We start from the raw sequence: 11,706 nt of genomic DNA on the forward strand, positions 1-11,706 counted from the left end.
CCTTATGATGAAAAACAACCTGACAGCGAACCAAAACCAGCTAAAGCGCAACAATACAGTGTATGTATTAGATATCCTTACGGAGACTGCTAGCTGCGCAACTCTACCTGTATTGAAATGACCGTAACATCCCTACCACGACGCATGACTGCACCCGCAGGAGGGAGCGTCAGACCAACACATGCGCAAAACCCCCAACTAAAAACTCCTACGCCGTGACTTGACTGAAAACACATTGATTCTAAAATCATGAACAAAAGAAGTCTGCAAGCTCTTGAAGTTATACTCATCAGAGACAGAATGCATGACCTAAACAGACAAGTTGAGTCACGCATTTCTGTGTGACGCAATGACGGCAAGTCATGTGACGATAGGCGAGTTGATTTGTGACTTGCCGAAAACAACGAAGGATTCAATTCGAGCAATTGAATAATCGCACAAGAAGCCAATGAACTGTATATGTACCTTTGCGTATAGCAAAACTTGTAGAATATATATATATATATATATATATATATATATATATATATATATGTGTGTGTGTGTGTGTGTGTGTGTGTGTGTGTGTGTGTGTGTGTGTGTGTGTGTCTGTGCATGTATGTATGCATGTATGTATGCATGTGTGTATGCATGTATGTATGTACGGACCACGTCTAGTTTTGTTGATAACCACGCCAATACCGCAGCCGTCTAGGAACATAACTGTGCGTGGTGGCAGCGCTGATTTCGGTGTAAAGCCATCCACTGTTTCTATACCGTTTGGGTATTTAAAAAGGTATTTCTGGAACAACGGCTTCTACTCGATTATCATAGGTGTATTTATTCGTAGGTTCCTCAATTCCTGGCATCTTTCCTTGCTAAGGCCCTTTGATGTTACGTAACTCAAAGAGTATTTTGTTTTGCGGTACTTTGACTCAGACCCCGAAAGCCTCAAACGTGAGTTGGTCAGCCTCCTATTAAAATTCTATCCATTTTTTAGATCTCAGGATCGTTCTGGTGAACCATTCTCCGTAGGTTCCTTCTTCAAACTTAAGGATGACTACCCAAATACCGCCAAGCGACCGTTGTATACGAGTTTTGTTGTGCGTAGTGTCGAACATCCTACCCAGAATCCGCCCTTTGGAACGTGCACCGTCGCATTCAGTAACATTTGGGTAAATCTACCCGGACGGAAAGATTTCTTGCAAATCCTGACTCCTTAATACGGAATCATTCATTTGCATGTAACATCCCAGTTTTTGCCTCCAATTTGAGTATCTTGGACAGGACATGTCGCTTGTTGGACACTTACCGCTTGATTTGGCAATTTTAGAGACTACATACATTTTTAACACGCGCCCGGGTGGCCGGTTGTATACTCTTCGCTCGGGTGGGGGGATCAATTTGCTCCCCCCCCCCCTGAGATCTCAGGAACCAAGGGACTTCGAGACACCAAATTCAGAGGGTGTGTTGGACTGTACGTGAACTCACTTAGGTCAAAGTTTCAGGTTACTGGGATGTGAACTTCGGGGTAAATAAGGTCAAAAAGGTTCAATTCCAGGCTAGACTGCAGGGAGCCTCTAGAACCTACTAAGCAAAGGATCACATGCTCATTTAAGGTAAGCGACCTTGTTTGACCTTTTGAAGGTCATGGAGAGCAAAATCATATAAGACTGCTTTGAGCTTTGCATTTGAATAAGCAACAAAGATCGCGCTAGGCAGTATGTTCCTAAAAACAAAATGTTTACAGGGGTTGCTTCAGGTCAGTAACCTATTCTGACATTTAAAAGGTACATGGAAGGTGTATAATGCGGTTCTTGTTATCAATAAATCCAAAATGAGCACTAAAAGTTACTTCATACACCAACCCCTAGAGTATTAAAATAGGTTGGTTTTGACCTTGATTTGACCATCATACATGACCCTAGTGCAATTTAATTTGGTCATTGAAGTGTTGTGTTGCGTAAGAAAGTATCTCAGAAAGGTTTAGCTTCGTCTAACACTCCGTTGTTGGAACAGACTGAGTGATTCCCTAGAAATTGCCTTTGCTGAAACCGTGGCTTGACTTTGACCTGCCATAGACCAGCAACTTAACAAGGTACATCTAAATTGTGAGGCCAGACGATCCGCTGTTTAACTGTCTGCAGCTGTGCAAAATTTGGTGCGGCTACGCTGCGTCGTCTGGAAACCATTCTGGAAAAGCCTTCGGGGGGATCAAACTGACCCACCCCCACCCCCACCCCCAGACGAGCGTGTGCTCGTATGCTTGTTATATTAACTCGTGACGCGTTTCACAGCTAACAACGGCTGCATCGTCAGGCAAGAAACACGCTGGTACAGCGTATGCCATGATGGTTAACACTCGCAAACGACACAGACGTAATGAAAATATCACACAGGCGCGCGCGATGTAGACCAGACCAGGGCAAAATCTGCAGACATATTTCGCTTAATCACAAGTTGCAATTGATGTGACGAAGTCGTGTAATTAAGTGCTGGACGTTTTCTAAAAATTGTAGAGGCTCTAAGGTTCTTAAATTAAGCACAGCACATGCCCTGCCTGATTTATTAAATTGGAAGTCAAGACTGGAGTGCCACATGGAGAAGGATGTTATCGTATGAGCGAGAAGCCAGATTTGCAAAAAAAAACTTCTCATCCGGATCGATTTACCACTGCGATGCTGCTGCTGATACCATAACAGTGCTGCAGTATGCGACTGTGCAGGCTCCAAAGTGTGGAACCTGCGTGAGATGCCTCACAAGAACTACAACAAAACTCGAATACAACAGTCGACTGGCAGCATTTAGGCAGTCAATGCTTATGCTTGAAGAAAGAACCTCTGAGAGGGGATTAACCAAAATAATCCTAGGGTCTAAAAATAGGTCGAATTTTGATAGGACGCTGATCAACTCACTTTTGAAGCTTTCAGAGTTTAGGTCAAAGCACGGTAGAGCAAAATGTTTTTTTGTTTTTGTTTTTTTTTTTTAGTTTCGGAGCGTTCAAAGGCCTGGACTAAGAAAGATATGGAGAATCAAGGAACCTCCTAATCAATAAGTGGATGAACCCTAAGGGAAACCATTGCCCCGTGAATGCCTCTGAAAACATTTGATTTCAGCATGAAAGGAGTGACAAGTCGAGCTGAGACGGCATGCTCCAAAGATGGCCGTCCATATGGTCCTAGCTTCGAGGGATTCTGGAAAAAAATCTGAAAAACCTCGTGTCCAGCCCGGTGCACGTAGGCTTCCTCTACACCGAAGAGCGAAGACGACCACCTTACATGAGGACGAGATCGTCCAACATGGAAATTTGGCCATCTGATTCTCCCTCTGTCGTAAATTCAATGTTTGGATGCTTGCTGTTAAAAGATCAAAGAATAAAGCAGCGTGATATCTGTTCTTAAAAAGAAGAAAGCAATCGTCATCATTCGTACCTAAAAAGAACGGAGAGAATGCAGCCGAAAAGGATCAAAGCCAGAGCATTTCATAATAACACATAGCAATGGTTGCGAACGTTAGACCAAAAAGCATGCCTGTACCCAGGGCTTCTTTCTGCCTGTCAAACTTGTAATTAGAAATGAAAAACGAATAAATTACAGCGAGCAAAGGAGAACCCTGAGACATTTTACGGCTATTCCATCACCTCAGTGGCTGTGAAAAACAAGGTCCTGCCACAAATGGCGATGGTCCCTTGCAAACAAATGTCAGTGAGTAAATAACATCCAAGGTAAGCTATAAACACACCACCATCTAACTGCGCGTTTGCCACTTCCTGCGCAAATTCATGTGAATTCCTTAAGTGCACTCATTTTTTTGTGGGAGGGCAAAGTACAGGAACCAGAGTATGTAAGAAGGATTATAAGCCAGGATACCGTAAGCAGAGAAAACGGGTCAAAAGAGGACGAATGTCTTGTGAATATTCGACGAACTATGCACCAAGCGTACTTCCAGAGACAAACCGATCTTTGTACGGTCCATCCGCTAGCATACCAAGCAATTTCAGCTTGCACAAAACCTATTGATTTCATATATTACCTGACGTATAATAAAAACCACCATACAACACATACTTTAACGCATCCTCACTAATGGAGAACTTTCGTAATGGCATGTCAGTACCGTAACACAAAATGGGAGCACGGAACTCAGACGCGATGTTTGGTCACAGACATCCATCGAGTGTAGCGCCCTTCACAAACGCGTGCCGATCATCACCAACGGCGAAACATCGTCAGTTTCAGATACCTGCGGATCGACGGCAGATATGGCCGAATACCGAGCTTGTTGAGAGGCATGCACTTCTGCTGCAGATATGTTTGCTATCTTTAGAGCGAATTCGAGTCGAGTGATGTTGTTTTCATGCCTGATATGGTGGTCATGTCGGCGAGTTGCTTGTTGGTCAATGTTGCTCGCCATGTCATCGGTTTGTTTGAGCATGGTGGTTTGCCATACAGCGCAAGCTGCATGTTATGACACGAGTTGCGTCCGGTCACCGTTACGACATCATGCGATAATCAGCTGTCGCGTGGTGCCAAAGATATCCTCGTGGCGGTCGCAACGGAGGCCTGTTCTCAGTCATACAAGGGGCCTGCTCTCAGTTCGGAGGGGCACTCATCACCACTTCATCATGACCTCACTTCATCATGATCTCACCTGTCACCATAAGCGCACATTGCAGTGCTACGGACCTCAACCAACCCACAAGTCTACTACATGAGAGTTTCTCAGCATCTTCGACTTTTTTAGTAATGACGGAGGCCTTCTTTGTAACGCTTTTTGGTTCTGCATTACACAATATCTTTCCATTTTCGGGGGCATTGTCCCTCTCGACAGGACCTTCCTTGGGATTAGCAGGACCTCTCCTGATGGAAACAGGGGCCTCCTGTCGTACGACGGCTTGAGGCAATCAAACATATATGTATGTCTGTGTGGCTAAGTTATCTATTCAGTAATGTAGTTTAATATTCAGTTGCTGTGGGGGAGGGAGCTGGAGCACCCCTCCCCCTCCCCCCACACACACACTTGGAAGCAAAGTGGGCAAAACCCGGGAAAGAACAGGTTGTTGGCGTATGTGGAAGGAAGGCATCGCTATTTTTCACTGTTCAGTCTCGCCAACTCATAATGCGAAATTGCGCCCCTGTCAGGGGCGCATCCAGAGCCCTGGTAAGGGGGAGAGCACGAGGATGACAAGGAGCCCCCTGATGGTGAGAAGCTCTTACCCCCAAAAACACCGGATTTGACCCACTTGAATCAGGGGACACCAATGCTTTCGTGTTACTTTGATCTTAAATTGAAAGTTTAGTAGAACAGAAGCCAGAGAAGCCACCGTAAAATTTTTACTTTTTTAACTTTTTTTGAGGCTAGTAAGCTGAACAAATGGGTGTTGAATGACTGCGCGCAATAAAATACCGGCGCTGTTCATTCTACAATAGTTAGGCTGACTCTTTTTAAACCAATAGCACTCAGAGTTTGTATCAGACTTTGCTTGGGGCTCCACAGACATACTGGGGCTCCGTAAACCCTTGACTGTGGATCAAAATGCGGTCCAACATTATATTATCCAACATCGTATTAGCTTAGCCAAACAAAATTCGCTTGAAAACGTTAAGCTTTCTGTCAGAATCGACGACTGAAAAATCACGTGACGTATCTTTGAACACGCGCGCTCGCGGATCTTGAAACAAACCCCAACGTCCGTCGTTGCAGTCTCCATAGGCCGCACGGTGTAGGCGACGCGGCTGAAGCTAGGCGGCGGCCAACGGGGGCACGAAAGTGATGAGAGATCTGAAATTAGTACCTTTTAACGCTGCAGGACATTGACTTGTACGTACAGGAGGTGGTCTTAATGGACATTTTACTTGTGCGATTTTTAGATTGATGACAGGACCGGATTAGCATTTACAGCATCGCGCACCAATGCTTGAAGCTGATAGTAGAACTCTGACCGTACTATTAGTTCTTGTATGATAGCCAGGAGTATTGAAATATAAATGAATTTAAATTTCGGCTGCATGTCTTCATCGAAACGAATATCAGTGGACTGGTGATGTTCGTTTCGATAAGCCGAAATATCATCACATCTATCTTTCCATCATTCTACTTATTCTACGAGGATTAGGGCTATCAGTACTGTTTAATCTACATTCATAACGTTCCTCGCCAATGCACGCAACAGCTTACGTGTAAGTGGAACTGGAAGAGTGTGTGCAAGAGCTCTATTTTCGTGTGTTATCTGTTCAGAGGACAACCTCGAAATTCCAACGCCTCAGTAACAGCACACACACGTCTCAGTAACAGCAGCATTATTTTTTCAACACTACGAATCGATCTAAAACAGAGGTTGAAAGCCTTGCTTCACGACAGCCATTCTCGCGCACCCGGCGCCCGCCACCTGGTGTTGTGTGCAGCGGACAGCGCCGTTTGGTCTAACGGAAATTGTACCACCGGCCTTGCTCGTAACGCTGCTTGCGCGCAGACTGAAAACCGTCCAGGATCTGCAATGCAAGTCGATTTTACCATCAGGTGGAGGTTCGTGGGCCGGCCTTTTCTCCATTTTCGACATCGATTCGATTCACTCTAATCAAAACTACGAGGTCCCTTACCTTTTCCGGGCAACTGTGGGTGGAACGCTAGGGGGCACATGTGTTGCCCATGTGAGCACCACACCGTGGTGTCATTTCCGGCGAAGGGTTGAAGGGTATGACGTTCCAGCGTTGGGTGGCTATCGGCTGTTATTCTCGCGACACGACGATGGGGTTCCCTGGTTGATCCGGGGGCCCACAGAAGCATCTATCAAGCAATGGTTCATCCCCTGACGCAGGAGGCCCTGTGACCCGGGCAGTTGGCCCCAGATCAGCGCAGGAGTTTCCACTGACGCAAGAATATTCGTTTTGCCGCAGGTGGTCAAATAATTGTCTCAGAGACTCCAAGGAAAGATTCCAGTTCGGCTCAAGGGGAGTGTTCCACATTTGTACGGGGGTCTTGAACTGAAACAGCCACCATGGCGATCACTTCGTACAGTTCACAGCCCTGCCCTTCTTAAGACCTAAGCCTCTCTAGTTTCTGAGCTACACGCCCGCGAGCATGTGCAGACTATCTCGGGGAGACTATTCAAGTATGCCCAGGCATTCATGGCGTCATAAGAACGTCGTTCAAAATCTGTCATTTCATTAGCCATGCGGCAATCAAGCCCAAGAGAAAATAGTTGTCGAGTCATTCATACCTGGCGTTCACGAGCACAATTTCCAGATATAACGGCCGTCAATTGGCTTTCAATCAATGCCGTGCGAGGTACGATGATGTAACCAAGCAATGATGTGTTGTGGAACATATTTTATAGGCAGAGAAGCTGTGCTGTCTTGAGTAGTCTTTTCCAATAGTTAAAAGTGAGCTCGCTTCATCATATCTGATGCTTGCCTCAATACCTTCAAATGCGGAACATTCCCTTTAACAGGCCCGTGGCTGACACGGTATGGAGGCTGCCTTGTTCAGTATTGGAGGCCCTGGCTGACAAAGGGCCCTTTCATTGCCTCATGACGAACCCTCATCATAAGCTCTCATGTTGCCTGTCATTGTCAGAGGCCACGACCAACGCCAGGGGCCCTCTGGCACCCGGGGTTCAGTCCATGTCCCGACTCGGGGCCCGTTTACGGCACAGCACCCTTTGTTAGATGCTGTGGGCCCGTGAATGCCCCAGGGCCTTCATTGCTGTAGGAGCCCCGTCCAGTGCAAATCGGGGGCCCGACCTCGTCCCTGCTAGGGAGGTGGGCCACTAGGCCGCAGAACGACACGGAAACGATTTTTCTGTGCCGGTAGTGTCTGGCCGAAATAGGTGCCGGCGTTGTAACAGGGGGATTTCAGTCGGTGCAAAAGGCTCTCTGATTTATATTGAGGTCGCAGCCCTACGGGCCGGGATCCTAAATGTGATCCCCAATCAGCCCTTCGGGTCCTTCAGCTTTCCAATCGGGCCCCTGATCGTCGGTCCCAAGGGGCCTATTGGGCCCCCTCGGACACTGCCCTGGCCAGACCCGTCTGGTTTCCTTGCCAACACAACATCCCTTCTTAGGCATTGTGGGTCCCTGACCGACACTCGGGGCCTATGGCCGACACAGAGCCCCTTCACTGACCCAGGGGCCCCGACCACTGTAAGTCGCGAGAGCCAGCCTTTTCCTTGCTTGGGATATTGGCCTTTCGGGCCAGACAGACAGGGAGCCGACTGTTGAGTGCTGGCGGTGTCTGACCAACAAAGGTGCTCATCGACTCAGGCGGCCCCCAATCAGTACGAAGGGCCAGCCAACTGGTAGTTGAGGGCCCGCGCCACAGGGCCGAGACCTTTGATGCGATCTACGACCGGCCATTCGGCCCTTCAAGCCCTCAAATTGGGCCCTCGATCGTCGGTCTCGCGGAGCCCTTTGGGCCCCTCGGCACCTAGGGTGGTACGCGCTCCCTTCCCCCTCTTCTGTCCCTGCGCCACTGGCCCCTATACCTGCTGCACAGGGTCTGAGGCCGTCGATGGACACATGGCCTCGTGGCGTGCCTTGGCTCTCAAACATTTAAGAGCCTAAGAGTTATTGGGACTCCTGATATCTATGCTGGGGCCTCGTGTGACAGGACCACCCCGGACCAACTCGATCATTCCATGCTGGGACTCCTCGCAATCGTTACGAAATAACGCTGTTGGTCATGTTTGGGCCTCTGACTATTCATTTCTCCTGACGGTATGCACTAGACCAATCGTGGGCTTCTGGAGCCCTATCTAAATTCCAGGGCGCGCAAAAAGATCTGTCCACCCACCTTTTCCGACGACAGATTGGGCCGCTGTCCAGCCTACCCGCCCCGTGGCGGGGACCCTGGTGATCTACGGTCACGCGGAAGAGCTTGGATGTTTCTACCCTACCCCCCCCCCCCCCCCGGGTATTAGGTACCCCTGCATCAGGTACCCCTGCAGGAGACCCAGCGTACGCTGGAGCGTCATCCCTGGGTGGCGTTACGCAGCACGGCTGCGATTGATGACGAGATTATCAACTTGCTGCACCAGTCTGTCACGGCGGACGAGTCCAGTTTCGGCGCGGGCTGCCGGCTGGAGGCTTACGTGGCCAGGCACTGGAAACCCTTCGCTATCGGGCGATCCCGTGATCCGCACCTGGTATCGTGCGTGGGTGGTGTCCCGTTCGACCCCGGACACACTCGTCATGTCAAGCTATGCCGAGCGTCGGGTCGCTCGGAAGCCGAGCTCAGCATGTTGTGGCAGGTGTGATCGAATGCACGCCTGGCAGCTTGGTGCTCCGTCGACGCCGTGTTACGCCTGCCCCGTGGAATGGACAGCAGGCAGACGTAGTCACCGGCCACGCGTGGCGAGCCCATCCGCTTCGACAAACGGTCAGAGGAAGGCTTGCCGCTTGCATGAAACCGGCCACACTCTGCAAACACCGAGTGAGTGCGAGCTGTAAGCAAACGCACCACTTGCGGTCGTTCAAAGACGTGCCGGCCACTAGTTGTCAAAAAGGTCAACATCGGAGCATAGGACATCGGAGTTAGCAGGATCACCCCCTGATGGTGGAAAAGGGCAATTTGGGGTGAGTGTAACATGAGCTTCAGTCCTGCACCAAAATGGACACGCCCTTGTCAACTTGCGACTTGTCAGGCATTGATACGGAGCCACTGTGTTTCTCCATCTAGCATCGCTCACATAACACTCTGCTGCCGTATGCTACGCGTGGGGAACGCCGAAACTGCGCTGACGTATGCCCTGAATACAGCAGTCATAGGTAAAAGGAAATGCTTCTTCGATGCGGATTTTATGGCGCAGCATGCGTGCCGCACAAACGTAATCAGTACCGTGATACTTTTCCTAAAACATGTGTGTCCCGTCCCGTCTGCGAGAGCATTTTCTGGTTCGTAGCGGTGACATACACAAACGTGCACCGCAAACGGGATTATTTCCGTTTTCGGCACAGTCTCAGAGCCGTGTTGACTGCCCGTTGTTTGTGTCCGTGTCTGCAACGGCACACAGGCATGCGCGTGGACCATCCTGATCTCTCGGCCACGGCTTGTCAGCGGACCGCTTTGGTGGCTCTGAGCGAGGTCGTGCCCTTTCCTTCGGTGTGGGTCACCGGGCCGAAGGGTCGATTTATTCAGACAACCCATGCCACGAACCGACTAGCACGGGCGCGAACTGCCGCAGCTTTTGCCCCGTGGCAGGGAGTTTGATCCTCAGTTGCTGTGAGCTCGAGTCGGTCGAGGAAAAGCCCGTCGAAGCCAGGCTTGCACCAAGGACCTCAGTGATTCATCTACACCGGCACGTACATTAAGCAACTGCGCTGTCCTGGTGGACAATACATGTGACACCTCATTTCTTGCAAGCCTTGTTAGCTGATCTTGTACGCTCCCCTCCCCCCCCCCCCTAATTGCAACACCACGCACAGACGGCAGGCTTGACTGCTCCTAGTCCCGACTGCCGCTGCTCCCAGCACGAAGCAACAATTGCCGCACCAGCAAACCGCGGGACTGGTATCGCAGGACTGATATCGTCCGTCAGCCATCGCCCGAGATGTCGCTCCAGACTCGGCCGGGCCTGAGCCGTGCAAAATCCGGCGCACATTCCGCTCCGGTGAATGGGTCTCAGGTCCGACTCAGGTCTCGTATCCGACTCAGATCTCAGACCTGACTTAGGTCTCAGGTTCTACTCAGGTCTTAGGTCCGACTCAGGTCTCGGGTCCGAATCGGTTTTCAGGTCCGACTCAGGTCTCATATCAGACTCAGATTTCAGACCTGCCTTAGGTCTCAGGTCCTACTCAGGTCTCAGGTCATACCCAGGTCTTAGGTCCGACTCAGGTCTCGGGTCCGAATCGGGTCTCAGGTCAAAATCAGGTCTCGGTCCGACTCAAGAGTCAGTTCTGACTAAGATCTCAGTTCAGATCCAAGTCTCAGGTCGGACTCAGGTCTCAGGTCCAGTCCGACTCAAGTCCGCCGGGTCGTAGGCCCGACCAGGAAGCGGCGGCGTCAGAGCGGTATCGACCGCCTCACGCCGTTCGTTTGAGATCCCGGGCGCCGTGAGCGGTCCGCCGGGAGCCCCATCGATCGCGTCGGCGGCGCCCGCCGCGCCGCGCCGCGCCCTCCCGTCGGGTCGAGGTTGCCGACAGGTGCGGCGTCGGCTCCGTGTGCCGGCCCGGCGCCCGAGGGGGTGGCGTGAGGCGATCGGAATGCTCGGCTCGTATCTTGCGAGGGCGGATTCGAGGAACCCGCCGCCGGCCGCTGCTTGCCTCGGTCCGGTGCGTCCTCCGGCACTGCCGGTCCTCTATCACTGCACCCAGCGAGCTGGGCGCGGCAGCTTGAGCCCAGCAGGCCGGGCGCGACAGCGGCGCAGCGCGTCGCGTTCGGGCGCCGACGGTCAGCCGGCCGCCCGGCCGGTCACATCCGGCTGACGTCATCGCCGCCCACCTGCGGATCGCCGGGTGGCGTCACACCGCCGGCCGCTGCAATCTGCCGAGCGGTGACATCACGGCCGGTGGGGGGGGGGACGCAGTGTGGCGCTGAGTGACCGGCGCTGCCGACTGTTTGAGATGTCGCACGATAGCTGGCAACGGTGCCCGATAGTTACTGCGGTCGTCTGGGAAACCAGAGGGGCAGGGTTCGCTTCTCCAGAGTGAATTCCCCCCTTGCCAGGGGGGGGGGGGGAGTAAGGGGAAGGTGACGCCATACGGCCCCAGCAGCTGAGTGCGTCGTAAAGCC

Source organism: Pollicipes pollicipes, unplaced genomic scaffold (assembly GCF_011947565.3).
Source record: "Pollicipes pollicipes isolate AB1234 unplaced genomic scaffold, Ppol_2.1 Scaffold_4881;HRSCAF=5763_pilon_pilon_pilon, whole genome shotgun sequence".
Classification (NCBI taxonomy): domain Eukaryota; kingdom Metazoa; phylum Arthropoda; class Thecostraca; order Pollicipedomorpha; family Pollicipedidae; genus Pollicipes; species Pollicipes pollicipes.